Genomic DNA, 17,135 nt, shown 5'->3' on the forward strand with positions numbered 1-17,135 from the left:
ATATTTCCTGTGTAATGAGCTTATTGTATTATGTCAGCATTGGCTGGTTTTTGTTTTGTGTCATTCAGAGCAGCAGCCGCAATCAGCATCATTACCTTGTGTTCGTTTTCTTTAAGACGGGCCGAGATGCGCGTTATGTGAACCGTGTTGGCCTCAGCTCTGTGATGAACTATACAGTGCCAAACAACAGAACAAATGTGAGCATGAGGAGGGATGCCAAGCCACTTCAGGGGATGGGAAATGCAATTTGTGCATACATGTTTACTTTAAAAAGGCCTCACTATTGTATAACTTATTGTCATACAGTTTTATTGAACATTCAGCTAAAGTAGATGAACTGAGACTGTTTGAAATGAGACATTTATGCAGTGTGTGTTTGTGTGTGCATCATATTATTATACAATGCCTAAATGGTCCATGACGTGTGCTGAAGGCTTGTGTCAGCACTAAACAGTGCATCAGGCACTAAGTGTGAGATTAATGTAGGGAGTACTCTGGTAAATAAGTCCCAGTATGTGTCTGTACATCACTTAATGTTGTGAATAGTGGATTGCATTGTTCATTATAAGAAAGGTTTGTGTGTTCACTGATATGTTCTCAGCATTAGTCCTGTGATACAGTACATTAATGGTATTTAAATAAACATTCCGGTGTGTTAACTAGCTTGATCTTGGTACGTCGTCTTTTATGAGGAGGTTCACTCAGGCAAATGCTGTAAATGTTTTTAATCCAGCAGCCTGGCAACACAGCTTCATGTTAGCTCTGAAGCAAAGCAATTAAGCTCATTACAGTCTCTGCATTCTGCTTGCCAACACACAGAGCACAGAAAATGCCACAGAGCTGTGTCATTTTATGTGCTAATTTTCTTACTTTGTACCAAAGTTAAAATGGAGATTGGCAGCATCAGCAAAACGCACCTACGCTTTGACCATATGAGTGCTGAAACCTCCGGTCGAGTTCTCATACCTGCGTTCCAGAAAGCATTAGGGTGCAGATGCACTTTGCAGTTTTGTTGCATAGAGGTGTAGGCTTGGGTCAGGTATGAGTTTTGTTATTTTCAGAAGAGAAGAGCAACCTTTATTAGTCCCCCCTTGGAGGAAATTCAGTTTTTTTCCACTCCAGTGTTAATTATTGTACATATCCACATGCAGTTTTTTGTTGTAGAGGTAGTAGAGAGATGGATGCTGACCAGAAACAGGTGCCCTAAGGAAATGGGGTTTCAGTGCCTTGCTGAAGGGCACCACGATAGTACCCAGGAAGTGAAATGGCACCAGCTACCAGTCCACTCCCTACTTTTTGGTCTGAGCTGGACTTGGACTGGCTACCCAAGTCCTTACATACTGAGCTACTCCCGCCCCAAATTTCAGATTTACGTTGGTTATCTCACTGACTACACTGAAGGCTATCTTAGTCCATGTGTTAGATTAGCCCTGCAAAATAACAAAAAATACAGCAAATTAGTCAACAGATGGTGAAGCACCTACTGCAATGCCACCACAACTGCCACAACTGCAAAGCTCTGCCAACGTTAACGTGATCTCCACATATGTTGTCCCGAGCTGAAACAAGATTTCTAACTGAAGCAGTTGTTGATCACCTGTGGCCTCTAGCAGCTGGTTAAGATGAGTGAGAAGTCAGCTGCCGCTGTCGTATAAAATGGATCAGTCAAAAGATTTGTATTACTGCCTCGCAGTTGTGTGCCTCTGACAACCAGCCAAGTTGCAGTTCACATCCAGACTCGTATAATGTATGTAGTGAAGAATCTGAAGAAATTTAATATGGAACCTGTCACTATATTGACATGTAACTTTGAAGGAAATTAATTAAAAGTATTAATTTTATCTCGCTGTCTATTTTTACAGAAAAGTACAGGGGACTGAAAGAGAGCTGAACATTATGTCGCAGTGACGGTGACCTGTTGGATATAAAATGTAATCACATCATCATTTTATCTAGTTAGACATTTGTGTGCAAGTTGGTCATAATGCCCGTGAATTCTTGAATTATGGCCAAACAAGTGTTTAGTGAGGTTGCTGTGACTTTGGCCTTTTACCCTTGACCACCAAAATCGAATTTTCAAGTTGTAGTGAATGTTTGTGCCAAGTTTGAAGTAATTCCCTCACAGTGTTCTTGACATCACGTCCACAAGAATGTGATGACAGGAAAACATTATGCCGCTGGCCATAAAAACATAAAGGCATAAAAGAAGAAAAAAAAAAAGAAGCAAGAAGAAAAGCATGTTTCTAGAATTATTAATCACAGAGGTCCTTCAGCATACACTCGTGATTCTGCATAAAAAATTAGGTTGATTCGTCCACTAGTATGCGAGATTAGCTGGACAAGCTGTAGTTCCAGGCATCATGCAGGCACACACACACGGAAGCGATTACATGGTCCAGATGTATCCCTTGTTTTCCCAGAAGTTATAGCAACTAGTAAGCAACAGCTAGCAGGAAACACACCATTACTTTTAATAAATTCCGGATTTCTGTGCATGTTGGAAACACTTGGGATAATGGAAGTACACAACTCACCAAAATATATAACATATGTCCAATTTTTTTTTTTTTTTTTTTTTTTTAGACATTTGAATGCAGACATGTTGCACATTATTGCTGTAAATAGTGGCAGCATTATAATGCTTTGTGACCTGAAATTATTCCTGTACAGTTTAGTTCTGGAGTCTGAGGTTCAGCTGAAAAAGTCATTTTCATTTGGCCAGTAATGGTGGAAAAAAAAAATGGTGAGGCAGTTTATTAGTTCTGGTAACTTTGTGCAGTGTCATTGTTTTTTAACAGAGAAATAGCTTATTTGAAATTATATAAGCTAGTTGGCTTCGCTATCAGCAGGTCCTGTTTGCAGTCAAGGAACCTAAGAAATAAGGAAAAGGTCATGACTTCATAATACCAAGATCCTAAGACTCTGCTTGGTGCCAGACTTTGGTGCCAGTTCTATTTAGGTTTATGGGAGATGCATGGAGAAGTTCACTAAAACTCAACATATCTATTCCATGCAAGCTTTGATAGACTTTGACTTGGACTTTATAGCTCCCAAGCAAAAATTAATTGCCACAACAATGTACACATTGGACAACAGAAAACAATATGTAGGGACAACCTATATAGGCAGCAGCTGACACTCAACAGGGCCTATTTTTTCTGGGATCAGTCAGTCAGTTCACACTGGGAGCCCTTCTGCACCTCAGAAGTCTGTACCTGTGCCCTGAGTGCAGTAGGGTCAGATGATGGTTGAGTGGGTGTGTGCTGTTGTGTGCTATTGTGTTTGCAATGTGTGATGGCCTTATTGTTTAATTCTTAAGATTGGCTGTGGGGAGACCAGTTATCCGTGTGTCCGTGGCGTGGTTGTTTGTTTGTGTGAGTTTGGTCTGGTACATGAATCAAAGAATACTGACTTATTTTTCCAAATGTGTGCATTTGCTGTTGGCCTCCAAATAGTATCCAAAGATGATTAGGTGTACTTTTCAGGGGTCATGGCGAATCAAATTAAAATGATCACCTTTGTAAATTAAAAAAAGTTCAATGTCCCAGACAGACTCTGTATTCTGCATTCCATCTCTCTTATTTTGGCTGCTTTACAACGGTAGACAGGGCTAATAGCTAATTTTATGGGAATATCATGTGTTTAAATGACACATTTAGAAACCTCTGCTCATTACTAATTGTGCATTTCCAGGCTGTAAACTAGCCCTTAGCTGTAAAACATTTCATGGCTATCAGACAGTTTTAGAAATGAGTTAATTTAGTTATGGTATTATTGCAGATTAGCAGATTTACCTGCGTTAGCCTGCTACTAACCACAATCATATATGCATAAGAAGTTCAAGTCTGTTTTAAGTTTAGCATAACATCATCGTGACTTGCATGCAAAATGAAATATTGAACTAACATACAAATCAAAGGAAAAATACCTTGAAAAGACAAACATTAGCTAATTAGTTGCACTACAAAATACCAGTGCCGCTGAGAGCTTTCAAGTAACCACCAGTAACATAATAACCCTTTATTAATTTTTAAGATTCCTTGTTTGCAAAAGGTTAGGGTTATGGATAGACAGACAGCTGTTGCTGGATTATTTTTATGTAGAAGAAAACTTTAAAACATGATGATTCTTTGGCAAGTTCTGACGCCTAGTGCTTGTTTTTTCCTATCATTTCTAAGCAGATTTATGGATGACAATAACATTGGAGATAATCATATCCTTGGAAAGTATAAGTCACACCGAATCTGAAAATATGTAGGTTATCGTGTTTGGTGATCAGATTTGTCTGAGTTATGACGCAGAGCTGTGTCACAGCCACTGCTGCTGCTCCAACCGCTGACTGTGAAGATAAACGGGCCAAATCAGCAGGTCAAAACAAAAATAAGTAACCCCGGTTTTTTGGAACACCGCCAGATGGCACCACTTGCAATAAAATAAATGTGCATGCATAAATATTGCCCTGGTTTTGCTTTGCAATGTCATTCCTGCCACCCTGGCCAGCTCCTGCGATGACATATTACAGGAAACAAACTATTTTACCATTCACTTCGTGAGAGATTTTGGAGAGCAGTGCCGAGCTCGTGTGAGTGAACCAGAGCATTATGTCATACCATAGCTCCATTTCACCCCAAAACCACTTTGTGAAACTTTGAACTCAACCACTGTGGAAGCTGTGATTCACTCCTTCCTTGAGCTGTTGCTTTTGTAACTCCAGTCACGAAACAATAAACATCCCCGACAAAAACTGACATGTTGGGCTGCAGAATGCAAACAGGAACAGTTTACAGAGACTCATTTGGTTGTTTTCAACAGCGGTGACACATTAGAGGTTTGGTTCCATTTCTGCCAACAATACTGTAAACAATTGGTTCCGATTTGAGAAGCTGAAGGTTTGGAGATTAACTTGTGGGAACTTTGGTCGCACTTTATTTTACAGTACACTAATAAGACAAAACTATCTGTACTTTGTATCAAATTAGACAAAAACTAGGAATAACGTTCTATAATAGACAGTATTACACACTTTATTAGAGTTTAATTGGGGACACACTACAACAGAACTGTACTGTAAACTAAAGCATATCATTTCCCACTGTTAGACCTTTATTGAACTTTATTAGGGAGTAATTTGGAACACAATGTAACCCAACTGTACTGTAAACTAAAGTGAAATCATATCTGTGCTACTGAAAACTACCACTGAAACTGATCTACTGAGTAAAGGGCAAAACTGTAGAGGTAGGGGAATATTTTGTCTATGGGTGACTTTATAGACTCATTATAATACTGTAGGCACTTAATGTGATTCAATCAAATAAGTCTACTCTGCCAACTGCATGGAAGCAGCCAAAGGTGCAACCCAGCTACCCTCTAATAAAGTCTAATAAGAGTTTGTAAGCGGGAAATAATGTACTATAGTTTACCATACAGTTCTGTTGTAATGTGTCCCTGAAAAAGAGTCTAATAAAAAGTCTAGTATTGTGTAATATAGAACATATTATTTCTAGTTTTTTTCAGCTTGTCACATCTTGTTAGTGTACTGTAAAATAAAGAACGACAGAAACTTTAATGTGGCATTTTAGGAAGCATTGCTGAAGAGGAAGAAGGAGGGAGGCTAAAATAGCACTGGAGAACAAGGAGGAGGTAGGAAAGCGAGGTGGATGGACAGACCTGGTCAACAAACCCTTAGTTGCCTCTTTACCTGACACACTGTCAAGATACAGACAGCATGGAGGAGGCATGTGGATGGAGGGGTGGAGGGATAGCAGTCAGAGGGAAGGGAAAGGAAGCCCAGGCCAGGCCCTGATAACGGAGAGCTGTCGGGGCTCAGGAGAGGAGTGGGAGACATTAGCCAAATCCGGACGGATCACAAGCCTCTGGATGCAATCCAGTTTTGCGGGGCTGCGATAAGGAGGCTGATTATGTGTCACCCATCAATTCGCCCGCCTCCCGCCGCTGTCTCCCTAGCCATAAATCCACTCATGACAAGCTCTGCTCTTCGGCAATCACCCCCTCTCCACTTCCTCCCTCTCTCTCTTGCCTTCCCTTCCCTCTGCTCACTTCTGTCGGCACTATCCTCTCAGCGGTTTGCTGCAGAGAGAGTGAAGAAGGGGATTAAGCAAGTCTGGAAGTGACTGCATGGATTCAGTCCCGAGTAATAGAGATTTAATTGATAGATCCTTTCTGAGAGAGTCAATCTTTTTGATAGGCTGGAGTGCAGCGTGAGAATGTGTCGATAATGATTTATTCAAGGCAATTTAAAAGTAAAGCTATTAATAAAAACGTCCAGATCAGTAAAGTTACTCTAGAAGTCTAATCTATGACAGATTATGGATTTTTTTTTTCATCTCGACATTTTAATAAGGTGATAAACCCCTTGAGATGCACCATCTGGTTTTCAAGGGGGTCCTCGGGCACAAAACATGGGTATTAAACGTTTATCGAAAAGCAAATAAATAAATACATAAATAATCCAGCAACACAAAACAATCAACATATATCGACAAGGACATACTCCCAAACCACAGTTACTACATCTATTACCACAGACCAGAGAAGACTATCATAAATGTATATATCTCAGAATCTAATCTGCAACCATTACTCTGCATACTGGAAAATATTTTGGTGATGTGTCTAAACTTAATGCCTTTTTTGCCCCTAACTACATTGGATTGCAAATGTTCTATCAGATAATCTGATTTCCCGACACTGATTAGATAAATGTTGATAGATCTTGCTGTAGTCAAATATATATATATTTTTTTTTTCAGTTTTCACTGGAGATTTTCAATTTTATAGATAAGTATTGGGTTTGTGCTTGCATTGCATGCCATTGCATACAACTTCTTGCAAAGATATCAGTGCCACCATAATATTTTCTTTCACGCGTGCACAAAGTTTTCCTTAAATAGTCACTTCAAAGTGGCATCCGCAAATTATGGCCAGTTAAATGCTTTTAGCACTTATTAATTACATTAGGAAACCAAATTGGGCAGCCGAGGTTTGATTTATTACTCAGCTAACTAGTTTTGTCACTCCGGGAATATGCAGATGGGGGTGGATGTTAGGATGTTCACAGGGAGAAAGATGGAGGGAGACAGCATGGCCAAACTTGGCCTGACCCCTGCGCACATCTCCGTGCTAACCTGCGCTGAAAGTAAAAGAGTCCACTTGACCCCCTCAGGGTGAAGATGAACACATTTTAGAGATGAATAACGGCAGAGCGATGAATAACGTATACTTTGGCACTCAGAGGTCAGATGCTTAATCGCTCCTCTCACACATTTTAACAGGTCTTGCAGTGCTACATTCCTGACAGACTGTTACATAAAATGCCAGTAATTATTTGCGGTAAGAGAGCAAAAGAGCTTTTTATGTTCAGTTTGTTGTACCATAGATCAGGAGCAAACTGCTTGTAATCAAATCAAAAACTTTCACTAATTTAAATGCAAAGTTTGTCACAATTTTTGTTCTTGGGTCTAGTAATACTGGTGTGGTGTGTTTCAAAATAACGTCTCCTCAAGCAAATCATTTTAACTGGCGAAACTGTGATAGCAGCAACTAAATTCTTCCACCGTCTTAATTAAAGAAAAAAAACAAAACAGAAGACTTCAAGGAAATGGCCATTTTAAGTTCCATTACTGGACTTAATTGCTGGTAAATAATACATGTTTTTGCAGTTTAAGAGGTAAAACCAGGTAGCAGTTTGTCAGTCACTAGCTGAAAGGAACAGCGTCTTTGTTTGATGTGTACTTGGCCTGGAGCTTCCTGCAGAGAAACGTTTGAATGCTTTGTTTTGGTTTTGTTTATCACACTCTCAACTGTAGGGTTGGATTGTGCTGTTTTATAAGGTACCTAAATTTGTGCTTATTTAAAACGGTGGAGTCTAAGTCGCTGAAGTACAAATTGCATCCTTGTGCAAGGACAGTTATATTTCTGTGGAAAGCAGAAAACTTGTTTGAAGGAGGATGAATACACAGTGTGTTGAAGACCCTCCTTCCCCCTACTAACCTCTTGGTTCATAGATTTACATCATCAGGACATAGCTAGTGATCATCTTTTCTCAACGGGAGAGTGTGGTCGGGGCTGTACGCCATCAGCAGATACACAACACCATTGTTGATGCCGTATTCAGATTGAATTTTCCTTTTTCATGCTTCTTTGCTCTAAGTCTAGTTGAAATGCGGGCTTGGGATCAAGGTGTTGTGTCGGGGCAAGAGGCTCTGGGCGTACTCAGGTGCGGTCGCTTTGATCTCAAAGAATTGAGAAGCTTTTTACCAACTTTTATCAGGAGTTACAGGGACGGCAAGTGAAAAATCAATCAGTGAATGTGAAGTATGGAAATGTGGTTTGTAAAAGGGTTTATTCTGGCTGCATGCAAAAACATGAGAGTTTGTTTTTTTGTTCTGTTAATGCAAACGTGAATCATGAGACAACATGGCTTTAGTGTTCTGCGTGATTTGTTTCTACACCACTGAGGCCAGCGCGTTAGGGCACATGCTTCACACATGAAAGTCAATTTGTCAGGTTATCGCTGGTCTTTCCATGCCAGTGGCGCTCAAAAAGTCATTGCACATTTCATGTCACTGAAGACCAAGAAAATCCAAGAAAATAAAACTGATGTGATTATCGTAAGTGCCAGGCCCGTTCAATGACTGTCCGACTGTTGACCCATTCATCCTGTGCTGCGGCTCATGGTTCACTGCAGGTCAGCTTCAAGTCAGACATCTGAAATTAAATAACAATTTATAGACATGAAATGGTTTAAAGCTGCCAGTTTTTGGTTGCTTATATGTTTTTTTTATATTATGCCATGTGTATGGAAGCCCTAAGTACACATTTTGAAATTCTGGGCTGGTACAGATGTTCCAAACAACAATTTGGCCATTGCCAATGAGCTGTAGTCCTCCTTTTGTACCAGGAAAAATTTTAATTACAAAAAAGTATGTTTAGTCTTTTAAAGTCATTCAGCACTTTACACTATCTTTAATTGAGATCTCATGGTTCTCTGAATCAGCAGTTGTGTATTCTAACTCCTGTTGTCCGACCGCAAATAACCAACACAATGTTTAACCGGCACAAAGCTGATGGTCAGTAAATGTCATCTTATTTGCCAATAGACTGATAGTAGTCAGAGAGGCTAATATCGCCTGATGATGTTGGGTGATACATGAAAATTGGATGATTCAGAAAAACAATCAACAAGTTAATAGAAAATAAATTGGTAGTTGCAGCCCTAATTAAATGAAGTAATAGATTAATACTAACAATTCAGTTGTTAGTCTTATTGAGCTTTCCTCTTTCACAAATTCACTTTCCAATACGCATTCACATAAATATTTCTGTAATACGTCAAAGGTTACAATTATAAAAGAGACATCTCTCAAACTGTTGAGAGGACACCTGCCCCAAACAAACAAGGTCAATCATGACCTATGAGTTAATTTTTTTAATAAGGAAGGTTTTATATTTGTAAAACTTTCTTAGAGCCAATGTGAACTGTTGTTATCAATCTACTACCTCATGAAACTAGTGCTGCAACTTCTGATTGATTCTTTTTTCTGGATAAACCATTCATTTTTTGGTCTTTAAAATGTGAAAAAGGCTGATCAGTCTCTCAGAGCCCAGGGTAATGTCTTCATAGTGCTTGTTTTGTCCCACCACCAGTCCAAAACCCAAAAGACATAATGCCAGCTGGGCCTTTAAATTTGTCATACTATCTCTTAGAATGGATTCTCACATCGTTTTTCCAGATTTGCTTTGATAAATGGCTGTCGCGCTCTGCCCACACCCGTTTCTCTCTTCAAATGCTGCCTTATGTGCAGCCCCCAGTCATTGCTGCCCCATCTAATAACTCTTCCCATGTTTAAGCAAAGCGTGCGCCTAATAGACTGCTCTCAAATCACACATCGGGGGACGCTGGAGTGAGCTGAATGTCACAGTGCATTTATCTCCTCCTTGCCCCCCGACCAACTCATCTATGCTGGGACCATTATTTAACCTAAGAGAGGTCAAATCCTCCCTGTAAGGCTTGAACAGAGCATGAATTAAACTAAATAGTGTATCCATCCATTAAAGTAGCCATTGGCTGCTTTAAAAGCTCTTGGAGCACTACCATCCTGCATTGCTTTATGGGTGTCACAGACCAAATGGCCTGACGACGGGTGTGCCTGACGGCATGTGACTCCCTCACCTGCTGGAGGAGGAGGGGGTTGAAGGGCAAGAGGAGGATAGGGGGCTGGGATGCTGCTAGGTCAGCACTTGGCATGCTATGAGGGGAGTAATGAGCCTTAGAGAAAGATCTTCCCCTCTTTCCCTCTGCAGTCTGTGCCTCATTTTAGATTTGGAGAGTTCATCCGCTTGTGCCGATTTCTCCCTTTCTGTATTTCACTTGCTGTCAGTTTGAGTTTCTAATAATTTTTCTCTCAGTTTCTCTGTTGGTCTGCGAGACTCAGAGGCCAACAAAAAGGGTTTTTTTCATACTTTTTTGGGCTTCTCTGGATGATATTGTACGTTTACCAACCAAAAATGAGTGAAACAGCAGAACAATCTCAGCTCGAAGCGTCCAAGGAAACAATTGTGTGTGAGTTGGAGCAATAGACAGTGTATTAAAGAGGTTGAAGTCCTATTTAAAGGACAAATCTATTATATATTTACTGTAATACAATCATGAAATAACCGTCAACATATGATGACCATGATATGTCATCAGAGATTAAGGAAACATGTCAAGTTGAAATACTCACTTCTCTGACAGCAACACTACAGTCGTGCTGTCCCCCTTTGAAATCTCTATTCCGGGCCAGAATAGCTGTTTATGTATGCCCATTTCATGTGAGAGATCGAATTAATGGCGATTGGTGGTTTGCAAAATGAGTGTCTGTTCATCAATTGTAAGAAATCACTGTAAATCTTTCAGAAGGAGCAGATGTTTATAATGCATAAATTGAACGATATGTTAATGGAGTCTGGAGTTTGAGTTCAGTGACTGCCTGCCTTACTGCCTGCCACAGTGTGTATTTTTGGAGTAGTGTTCTTACATGCACGGCTCATCATTGATTGTTATTGTCAATTCTGATGTTGTACATGTCCTGCGCTTCTGCAGTGTTCCTGCAGCCTCTCTGAGCCTCCTCGACCTCCTCAGTTGCTGTACTCATTTTTGCACGTGCAGTTGCTACATCCTTCTCCTTTAAGAAACAATCTCCTGTTGAAGTGAGTTGTTTCCTTCTGCCTGTTCTTCCCACGGCTCGAGGAAGCTCAGGCACGCTGCAGGGACACTGCAGGAGCGCAAGATGACTGAACATTTTAATTTGACAATAACAAGCGATGACAAGTCCTAGTCTATAAGATGATCAGCTGTTTATAACAAAAGCCCACTGCTTTATTTACTAAATTTAACCGTTATGAACATCTGCTCCTTCTAGAAGATTATTAATGATTTTTTACAAATCATTAAGATACACTTGCTCTTTCGGCAAACATCCAACATTAATTTGAACCCTAACTGAAATGAAACTGGCAAACAATACCAGAGGTTATGGGCCAGAATAGATATTTCAAAGGACACCGCTACTGCAGTGTTGTCAGAGAAGCGAGTATGTCAATTTAATGTTTCCTTAATGTCTGATGACATATCATAGTCATTTTATGATTTATTACAGTAAATGTATAACAGATTTCTCCTTTAAAATCCATCAATAGCAGTGGTATGACATCATTTTCCAGTAACCCTAAAATGAGCACAATACGAAAAGCTTAAATTTGGCAAGAAGGTTTAAACTGAAAACAGAGTGCATAAAATGTTAGGATGAGACTAAAGACATTATAGCAATTTGAGCAGTGAAGACAGAAAAAAAAAGATTCTTTTGCTTTTTGACTGGTGTTCAGTCAGTCAGCAGGAGTCAGCGTCACATGAAGCAATGCAGCAGCCTGAGAAACCGAAGGGTTGCGTCTCATTGTTCCTTTATCAATGTTAAACTGGATTTCATTGTTAAAAATTCAACAGGCTTCTAACATAATCTATGTGGAACATTCTTCTGCATTTTGGCTTCCCAGTGAAAGAATTATGCTGCAGGCTAGCTGTTTGCAGCCAACTGGACAGCTAAATTTGGATTTACCCAACAATGGAACCAAGATCCACAGCTGTGTGACCATATTGCATAGAAGACATGGCAAGACATGGCTTATTTCATATTCCCCCAACCATCTGTGATATATAAATAAAGCTCCAGTTTTCTGACATTCAAACAACCAAGGACTTAGTTCGTAAAAACTGATAAAATGTTCTACACTCTGGTTTGTATTTAGTGACCTTGAAAACTATGCAAGTCTGATGCGATGAGTCAAAACTGATTATAATCAGGGCAGCACAATTAATCTAAATATTAGCAATATTATATTAGCAATATTGCCAAGTGCATCATCCAAATTGCAGAAGCTGCATTTTTTTTGATAAAGGAAAAAATGTGTGACAAAACAGCATTTGAATGAAGCATTTTACTAATTTGGATTTACCAACAAAAACACCTACATTCTCTGGACTTGATATCTCTGCACATGATAGCTAAACATAAGTCCTATAAAAGCACTTAAAAACCATTTATTATGTGTCAATTTAACTAACTTGAAACCTGCAGATACCCTGGATTGTATGTGTCAAATCTATAGTGTTATTAAATCCATTGTTTGTCAATAATGATCAAAGTCGCACCGAAAAACTTTGTGATCATGTTTTTGTATGTGCATTTGTATGTGTGGTATGAAATCCAATTGCTGATGTTAGTCATTCATGAGCCTCTTAAACACCATTGCTAACATCTTAAAAGAAATAAATGTTTAGCTCTGCTTTGCTGGATTACAAGCAGTGACTGAGCCAGTGACACTGAGGCATCATCCATTTAGACCTGCCAGAGTGAGCCGTCACAATGGATCTTGGCTCTGTCAACCAAAAGCCCAGCTAATGTCTCGGGATAAAATAAAGCACCAAATAACACAACTGCCACGCAATGGTCAAAGCAGATTATGGCCTCTGTCCAATCAGCACCACCAATTTGAAAACATGTCTTCAGAAAATGCTTTCGAGCTCAGCCAGCTAGATGTTTTCAAACCTGACGTGCGTGGCGGTTAACAGCGGTTGAAGGGGATCTTTCTTGATGTGATGGATTTTTATGAGTGTCCTTTGCAAGGATATATTTTCATGTATATCTTTCTCAGTGACCTATGAAGGTCCAGCTTGACTTAACAATGATCTACGCATGATTTGATTCACATGCAAGTAGAAAAAGGCGTGGGTGCAGAGGTGTACGTAAATCAATAACATCACCAGGAAAATCAATCATAAACGGTGGCTGAACAGAGGGGAATGTATAGATTTATCGATCGCTTTGCAACAGCACTATTCTTTGAATGCACAGTAAAAGAACCTGGTTAGATGCTTTGTGTCAACACAGACTGAAAAAAAAGAATAAAAATGGACTAAAAGCCATATTGGCATATGTATGTCAGCTTTCCCAAATGCATTTTTGGCTTTGCATCTGCTCAACAACAGAGTAAGATCTGGCAACCTTCCATCCTGCAAATGGCCCTATTATTTTTGCTGTGCACCCTCCGGTTACTCTGAATAAGCAGAATTTATCTATGTCAAACAGCCTTGTCTGTGTTGTTCCCTATTTTACCTCTTCGCTTGTTGTAGCTATACCACGACTGCCACCCACCCACACACACACCCACACACACACACACACGCACAGCTCTTTAAAACTTTCCTCTCATCAAATGTCTGCCATGACTCTGCAGTTGTGATTTGCTGTTGTCTTTACCCTCTACCCTAAGTTTTATCTCTATAAAACTCCTGTAAAATATTTTTAGATTTGGACATATTTATCTTGGGTTAGGGTTAGAGATGTTTGTGCCTTGGCTGAAAACACTGGGATATTTATCTAAATCTGGGGCTGTTGATTTGTTTTGGCTTTATTTTCAACAGGTCTCTCTAAGCCAAGGCACTGCCTCACACAAGGTGTATAGTATTTTAGCAAATAGAATTGTTTTACTCGTAATTTTAAATTATGAAATGGCTGCAATTTATTAGCCTCCTGTATAACATTCTACCCTCAGAGATGATTTTGATTTCTAGTGTTTTAAATGTAAGCTTAACCCTTTTATGCACTACTTTTGAATATTAGATCAGAAAAAGATTAATTATGGTACGCAGTAGGGATAGAAGAGATTCTACGGTGATGAAATTTTCACAGATTGCACTGGACATTTATAATGCCAATACAGCATCATCAGAGCACTTACTAAATTTGTAATGTTAGATTTTTAGATCTTCCCCTCACTTTGGACAACACAGATGCTAAGAAGGTTGGTCATGATTGTGTTTAGAGTTGTCAGGTTTATCAGACACCACAACAACTGAAGCCAGCATCCACAGATGAGTCGAGATATTCAATACTGCAGCCATTCCTCTTTCTATTTAACTGATACTGAGATGCTGTATAGTGGTGATATATTGTAGTGCATGGCACTTGCCACTAGAGGTCAGCCTCTCTACTAGTGTGCAAGGCAATGCAGCTGAGCTAAGAAACAGTGTTAGCAGAGGCATTTTTCATTTTTGACTTGTTAGTCCTGTAACTTTATTCCTCCAGACAAACACTGCAGCAAGCGACTGATTACTGTCTATGGTGGCAGAGAGTGTTGGTGAAAATGCGCTGAGCAGAGGGAAAAGTGAGTTGTGAGATTGTCTGGCTGGCAGTAAATGTACATTTTAGGTTCCACTTCATCAGTGAATAAAGGCTGCAAAGCCTCCAAGGTTCCTAGCAGCAGGAATGGCGTCGCTATGTCAAGGGAGTACTATAGTACAGAGACGTACAGTCAAGTTTTAAAGCGACCTCATGTCAGGTGATTATTCCCTTTATTTAAAGGTAGCTTAAGTTTGAAATCTGATTCATGCTACACTGTGCTGTGACTGAGTTTATAATTGCATCCTCTGAGGTAAATGGTGATTTGTGATATCAGGCTATATAAATAAAATTTGAATCAACTAGCATCAGTCTCCCGACAAAGTATTGATAACACAATACTTTACAAATGAGTTTTTTATTTGATGGGTGCTGATCCTAGTACATAGTTAACTACAATACAACCTGTAATCGCAGCAAATTCATAGAGCGTATCTTACTGCCAACTCACTATATGCTGTAGTTCTAAAATGTCAGCGGGTAATTCAGATAAACAAAACCCACCAGATTAGTCCTCAGATAAAATTTGCACACAGTGTGTGCAAACGTCAGCATGATGTGAAAGACAGGATGAGCGCCTCTTCATACTGAAATGTGTGATTATTCAAAGTATTTGACTTTCCTGTTTTGTTTAAATAGCCTATCAGATGAATAACACAGGATATGAAGCATGTCACCGCATTCAGAGTTTTAGAAATCCACATGGGAAATCCAAAATACTCTATGCTAGTATATGTCATCTGTGTTGAAATATACTTTATTCCCCTCTACAATATATATCGTACTGTGTGTAGAACTAATAAAGATTTTCTGTGGCAAAATAAGCATCTGTCTCTACCACCTAAACTTGGCAATGAAGAAGGTACCTCAAGGGAAATTTGGCAAAACTTTTCAAAGCAAACCAAAGTACAAACAGCAGTGTAAAAGTGCACGCACTCTTAGGGTGACCTTTATTTTCCCTGTATGGCTGTACAGTTTCTGTCCACTGACTGACCACAAAGAAGTGAATCAACATGTGATTACTAAGTATTCACAATGCTTTTATATTTTTGTACTTTGTGTTTACACGCTTCGAGTTGAGTGTCTCCATTTCAGTTTCTACCAAAGCCTGTGACAGGATAGGCGGATCGAAGCTAATGTCTATTCCATTATCACTATCTGAGTGATGTTCCACTTGAAATTCTTATATTTTCAGACAAGAAAAGTATTTTCCTACGCTTGGTTGACTTGATTTATAACCATTATGAAGGAAAGCAAAACCATTCAGTGTAGCCAACCACCAATCCAAACTATCTCTTTGCTTGTCTGAGTCATTCATTCTTCCTCCCACACAGTTCAGACGAGGTGAAGACGAGTAAGATCACAACGACTGACGTGGGTCATGCACTCGCACAGAAAAGCCCCAAATTAAAGGTAAGATCATTCTCTTTGTTTGCCCCCTCTGTACATTACACTTTCAACCTTGCTCAGATGTGCCCACAAACAAACACACACCGCACAACAGAAGCTGTGTACCTCAAACTCACATCACTGAAAATGCGCACACACGTGAAACTACACACACTTCAGTGAAAATTAAGATCACAAGATCAAAGAATTTGACTGAGGGACTGATTATTTTTTCAAAAATTAGGATGAACGTTCAAAGGCATATTAATAATTTCTTAATTAGTGTATTTTTAGTAAGGTGTTACATGAGGTGATCCTTTTAAACTTGAAGTATTTAGTTAAATAAAAAAAACAGGGTAAGAGACTTCATTACTTCATCAGCCTTGGCCTGCATGTCTGCAGTAGCTTCGCGCATCCTCATTAGAAGAAGTGGATGATATAGATACAATCAGGAATATGCCATTTTTACTGCAATGCAGATAAGAATTATTATGTTTTTGAAAAGTTGAGAAACTGACTGGAATGTCTGATTTTGAATCAGCCAACCAATTAAATGGTAGTCAAACCAAGGTACTAAATTACATTGATGCAAAAATCAAATAGACTGTTGTCACTGGAGTTAAACATTATGGCAAATTCAGTGACACATTAATGTAGTTCAGGGATAGATACAGTTCATTTTTGCAGACCCAAATGTAAATTTATGTAAAAACAATACAGAAAAGCCAGTTTAATACAACTTGTTCTCCACTTTTCCCTTGAATTATGATGTAGTTTCCTGAAGGTTTCCCATGAAAAATCAGTTAAAATTTTTAGATAGGTGAACAAACTAGCAGCCCACCTTTTTTTCCCATTTCCAGTAGTTTTCATTATCGTTTAAATTAAACTGAACTTTGGTTTAGCGGTGAAACATTCTGTCAGTTGATGTTGATGCACATCCAGAAGCCAGACTTTTCACCATCTGGAAAGCTTGTTTAGTTTGTGTAATGTTACTTGTGTAATGGC

General features: G+C 39.3%; 1 long non-coding RNA gene across 1 annotated transcript in view; it reads left to right on the plus strand.

The window, feature by feature from the left end:
• The window catches only part of LOC146305592 (uncharacterized), a 50,485-nt gene extending 34,331 nt beyond the window's left edge, over positions 1-16,154 (plus strand). Inside the window, exon 3 of the long non-coding RNA XR_014769106.1 lies at positions 16,076-16,154. This is a non-coding gene — a long non-coding RNA (uncharacterized LOC146305592). The remainder of the gene's footprint in view (positions 1-16,075) is intronic.
• Positions 16,155-17,135: the final 981 nt, after the last annotated feature.

The sequence above is a fragment of the Lutjanus erythropterus genome, chromosome 23 (assembly GCF_056507025.1).
Source record: "Lutjanus erythropterus isolate fLutEry1 chromosome 23, fLutEry1.hap2, whole genome shotgun sequence".
NCBI lineage: Eukaryota > Metazoa > Chordata > Actinopteri > Lutjaniformes > Lutjanidae > Lutjanus > Lutjanus erythropterus.